We start from the raw sequence: 6,242 nt of genomic DNA on the forward strand, positions 1-6,242 counted from the left end.
AATAGGATGTGGAATTTTTTCAAGTCAACATTCTTTATCTAAGTTCTTTATCTAACTTTATCCAAGTTCTTTATCTATCCTTTAAACTCATCGCTATATGCCATTCCCTAGTAAGGGACCATGACATTATATTGGGCTTCAAATTTCGGGGAGTTCTGGATCACAGAGTGTTTCAACAATGGCAATGGAGGGATACTGGTATGGGATACCAATGACAGGTGATATATGACTGACAGGGAGCTGTACAGAACATATGTCCAGGGTGCATGGTAATGTTTGGATATACTCATAGTGGCAACAATTAAAAACCACAGTAGGGGGGGTACTGGGTTCCTGGCCAGTGGTGCTCTGTCGTGGTCCCTAGGGGAGCAGCGACAGTCTCCCAGGTACAGTGGTGGGGACCGGGAGGGAGTGAGGGTTCAACAGTGAGCCCCTGATACTAATGACTATGCTTGTGAGCTGATAAACCCAAAATAATAACAAGGCCTAGAGCAACTTTGTGCCTGGGAATTTCCTTCTGTCAGCCTTCATGCTACTCAAATGTGGCCAGTCTCAAAGCCAAACTCAGCATGTAAATGCAATGCCTTCCCCCCAGCGTGGGACATGACACCCGGGGATGAGCCTCCCTGGCAACGAGGGACCACTATCAACTACCAACTGATGATGCAACTGGAAAATGACCTTATACGGAAGGTTCAATGCGGATCAGCAGAATATCCATGTCTACATAAAATACCATGACTTTAAAATGCTGTTTGACCTAAAGTAAGGGGGAAATGGAAAGGAGAAATGAGTTTATATGGCTACGAGTTTCTAAAAAAGAGTCTGGAGGCTGGCAGAAGGTTTGCCCTCATGCACAACTGAGCAGAGTCAGAGAGACAGATAAAGCAGATACAACCCCCAGATATTGGTTCCTTTGAGGGCTAAAGAGACCCATGGGAGTTATGGTCATGGCCGATGGGGTTAACTACCAGGGCAGATGGCCCCTCTTTGGAAATGGTGTTTATGTGTGATGAATCTGGACTCAGATGGGATCTCCCTTCATAAGACTTTCATGCTAATGTGCTGGAGGTGCAGTTAATGTTGGGGTTTAAGATATATTTAGGGGATTTGAATCTCTGGACTGACAATGTGATAGCCAGATCCTGAGCCTCAACAGACTCCAGCACCTACAATCTGATTTATTGGACTTACCACACTCAGCTAAGATGGAGGTGAAGAAGGACAACCACCACACCATGGAGCCTAGAGTGATTACAACTGAAAATGGGAGGATTGCATCCAGCATCCAGGTGGAATCTGAGCCTCCTCTTGACATAAAGGTGCAATGGACACAACCAATCCAGTGTCCACATAGAAGAGGTGGCATTGGATTGGGAAAAGTGGACATAATGGACAAAGGGTATGGGGAAAGGCAGGAAGAGATGAGAGGTGGAGGCGTCTTCGGGACATGGAGCTGCCCTGGATGGTGCTTCAGAGGTAATCACCGGACATTGTAAATCCTCACAGGGCCTACATGATGGAATAGAGGAGAGTATGGGCCATGATGTGAACCAATGTATATGAGGTGCAGAGGTGCCCAAAGATGTACTTACCAAATCCAATGGATGTGTCATGATGATGGGAACGAGTGTTGTTGGGGGGGGGGAGAGGGGGGGTGGGGGGGTGGGGTTGAATGGGACCTCACATATATATTTTTAATGTAATATTATTACAAAGTCAATAAAAAATAAAAAAATTTAAAAAAAAATCCTTAAATCAGTTACAATGCAAGTACTAAATCATATCACAATCAATTTAAAGTAATACAGTTTGTGCTGGGGCAAAGTCCTGTCTGCTATGGACCTCTGAAACTTACAATACAATTCATATACTTCCAATACACAAATCGACAAAGGATAAATATTTTTATTACAATAAGGAGAAATTGGGAGGGAAACATGAGTAACGAGTCCTCTACATTTCAGTAAACCTGCAGGGCATCCTCTATTCGATTATTTGATTTTAGTCTAAGAATCATTCTTAAAATGATGGTTTCTTCTCCTGGAGACCAGAAAGGGACTCACCTTTTCCACTGGCTTGCCCAATGTCCATTTTATGGTTCCACCGTTATCAAGCATCTGGGTGTTGACCAAGCTCCAGACCTCTGCCTCCAAGAGTGTTGGTGTGATTGCCATACCTTACTGAATCTTTGGGTTAGAGTCTTAACCCCCATATTACAGTGATGTGAAGACAACATCCCCCCTAAACTTTGGCATACAGGTTCAGCCCTCTCAGAGCAACAAGTTGACCACATGGCCTTCCCTCACCTTTGGGGGACAGGTCAACCCCTCTCAGATTTGTGGGGTGCTGACCTTAACTGCCCTAATCTTTGGGGAATGTGCTCCACCCTCTCTGTACCCTGGGGCAGCAAATCTTTCCCAGATAATGGGACAGTAACATCCACCCTCTTCAACTGCTGGGGCAAACTCACCCTTTCTATATACAAATAGGTGGGGTTCCTCTCTTGGCCCAAGGTGATGTCCTAATTCCAGATCTCAGCTTCCATGGTTTTCCTCTTGAATTCATTTCCCTTTTAATCTCTCCTTTCCATGTTCCTTTTATTCCAGGCTGACAGTGGTTTTGCTCATACAGCTCTCCAAAAACCCATGTTGGTTTAGCATGCAGGAAGCAGGGGTCCAAACCATCAGACAGTAAGACTTTCCACAAGTCTTTCCAACATAACTGCATCTTCATTCCTGATTTACAAGTTCCAATTTTAGTTAAATCTTCCAGTGGGGCACTTTCATTTGGGAGCTTGATTTCCAGAGGCTTGGAATTTCCAGAATCAGTTGCTGTTTTCTTTGTGCCTAACAGTTCAGTGCTCAGCATCTCTCTCTCATCTAGCATTTTGCTATAAGCTACAAGCAGAAGCCAAGCCGCATTCTCCAGGTTTACTTTGGAAATTTCTTCAGCTAAATGTCCAGGCTCGCCATTTTCAAACTCTGCCTTCCATAAAACACCAGGAGTTAATCTTCCTAAGTTCTCTGCAACTTTAAAATACAGATTGCCTTTCCTCCAGTTTCCAATGATAGTTTCATCATTTACTTCTGAGGCACCCTAAAATCTCTTCAGCATCCATATTGTTATCAACAGTCTCTTCAAAGTGATCTAGGTCTTTGCCAACAAGCATTTCACAATTCCTCCAAAAATACTCCTTATCCATTTATAAAACCATTCCAGCATTTTGGTAATTGCAAAAGCACTTCCCCAGTCCTCAGTACCAAATTCCATATTAGTCAGCCAAAGAGGTGCTGATGCAACATACCAGAAATTGGTTGGTTTTTATAAAGGGTATTTATTTGGGGTAGGAGCTTACAGATACCAGGCCATAAAGCATAAGTTACTTCCCTCACCAAAGTCTATTTTCACGTGTTGGAGCAAGATGCCTGCCGACGTCTGCAAGGGTTCAGGCTTCCTGGGTTCCTCCCTTCCTGGAGCTTGCTTCTGTTTCCTCTGTATGCTTACTTCCTGGGGATCCAGCTTAAGGTTTCTGCATCAAACTCCAACATCAAAAACCTCAACTCTGTCCTTTGCCATCCCTTTTATCTGTGAGTCCCCATTCACCAAGGGGCAGGTATTCAATGCCCTACTGACACAAAAGGTTTACTTGATTAAGCCTCTGAATCCAATATAATCTCATATGCCCAGAGGAAAAGACCAGTTTACAAACATAATCCAATATTTCTCTGTGGAATTCATCAATAATATCAAGCTGCTCATTTTATACGTACAGATATATATTGTGAGTTTTTAATCTCACATCTATCTCAGGTTACTTTTAAGATTCTACTCTTGTCATCCTTTGTCAAAAACTGAACTTACACCCATCAACACCCAGACACTTATCTTCTCCAGCCTAGCATTTCTGGTTTAGTCAGCTGTCATCTCTGCAGTAACTAAAGTTTCTCATGATAAACAGAGCAAGGGCCTGGAGGCAATCTTAGGTCCAGGAACCTGAGGGCTGTGTCTCCATAATGTATCCTTTATTAAACTGATGGACAATGTTTATCAAATGTTTAGACATGGGACCTCTTATTCCAACTTATGCCTTCAACAGAAATCCAATCCATGAACAAGAGAAAGACAGAGCAGCCTGGTTGAAGTGAGGACTGTAAGCTGATAGTCCAGCTCCTCAGCCCCTTTTAGTTCTTCTTTGGGGCAGTTGACCCTGACACTTAACCACAGAACTCTGGAGTCTCTCGTGAGCAGCACTGGGAAAGCTCTGTGCTAGAAGAATTTTCCTCAGATGTGGATTTCATCATGGTTCTGCTCAGGCATTTATCTGTGTGGACATCAATCTGCCCAATTCACTGAATCCTAAACTTCCTACCTGGCTTTCCAGCACTGCCAATAACTTGTGTTCTGTCATTTTTTCCTGTTCTGTAAACTCCTATATCATATATCCATTTCTTTATATGCACATACCTTAAACAGCGCCCAAAGCAATTGCTTCTCAAACACATTTTATTTTTTTAAATTTCTCACTTTGGCATTGGCTATTTCAGTTTGTTATGTCTCTTCAAAGAACCAGTTTTCCATTAATATTTTTTTCTAATTTAATCCATTGATTTCTGCTCTTATCTATATTGTGCCCATCCTGCTTGTCTTGGGTTTACTTTCCTTTTTAGGTTTTTTTTTTTTTTAAGGTGGAAGCTTAGGTTATTGATTTGTGTCTTTTCTTCCTTTTTAAAATAAGCAACTAATCTCATAAATTTCCCTCTCAGCACTGATTTAGCTGAATTCCTCAAATTCTATTATGTTGTATTGTCATTTTTGTTCAGTTTGAAATATTTACTAATTTGCCTTAATAATTTATATTGAAACATGGTTTAGTAAATCTCTATTACTTAATTCGCAAATACTTGAGGACTTTATAGATCTCTCTCTTTTGTTACATTTTTTAGTTTAATTACATAATGGGTTTAGAAGATACTTTATATAATTCAATATTTTTTAAAATATTAAGGATTTTTTATGATTTATCTTGGTGAATATTCTATGTATATTTCAAAATAATGTATTTCTGCTGTTGTTATATTGAGAGTTCTGAAAATGCCAATTAGATCAGGTTGATTGATAAGAGTCATTTGGATTTGTCTGTATCCTTGCAGATTTTCTAATTTTTTTATGCATAGAGGAGTGTTGAAAACCCATATATAACTGTATATTTGACTATCTTTCCCATCAGTTCTATGGGGTTTTGTTTCATATATTTTTGAGCACTGCTTTTAGCATCATTCATATTTAGGATTGTTTTGACTTCTTGGTAAAGTGGTTCTTTTGTTAATGTGTAATATCCCTATTTATCCATGGTAAGTTTCTTTCTTACGAAGTAATTTTTATGACGTTATTATAATTACTTTAGCTTTATTTCTTTACTTTAATTCTGTTTTTTTTATATTATCAATCAGTAAAAATCTTTTTTTAATCTCTTGACATATACAATTCTATGGATTTTAAACCATATATAAATTTTTTTTATCCCCACTTATGGCTTTTTAGCATGCTCTCTGCTCTCTTTGTACATGCACTGTGTGTTCATCTGTGTCTGTATTTATTTATTTAATTTCCCTCCCCCCTTGCCGCTTGCTTGCTGTCTGGTATCTGTGTCCATTTGCTGTGTGCTCTTCTGTGTTTTTTGCTTGTCTCCCTTTTTTGTTGCATCACCTTGCTGAGTTGGTTCTCCATGGTGCCTGTGGGCTGGGTGGCTCTGTGCAGCATGCCGGTGAGTCTCTCTTCAAAAGGAGGCCCCAGGACATGAACCCAGGGCCTTGGTAGCCCAACTGATTGAGCCACACCCGCTTCCTCCATATATAGGTCAATGTAACCACCACTACAATCCAGATATAGAAAAATTCCATCACACTCCCCTTGAAAAATACTTCCTATGTGCTATTCATTTATTTTCACATTCTTCCCCCCACATATTACCCTGACAACCACTCATCCATTTTCCATCACCATAGTTCTATCTTTTGAAAAATGTCATATAAATGGAGTAATAAATTATGTATCTTGTTGAGATTGGCTTCTTTCACTCAGCAAAATGCCTTTGGGATTCATCTAAGTTGCTTGTATAAATACAGTTCATATCCTTCTTATTGGTTTGTAATATTCCAGTGAACAGATGCTCCACAGTTTATCCATTCTCCCATAGAAAGACATTTGGATTGTTTCCATGTTTTGGCAAAAAGAACAGA

Source organism: Dasypus novemcinctus, chromosome X, assembly GCF_030445035.2.
Source record: "Dasypus novemcinctus isolate mDasNov1 chromosome X, mDasNov1.1.hap2, whole genome shotgun sequence".
Classification (NCBI taxonomy): Eukaryota; Metazoa; Chordata; class Mammalia; order Cingulata; family Dasypodidae; genus Dasypus; species Dasypus novemcinctus.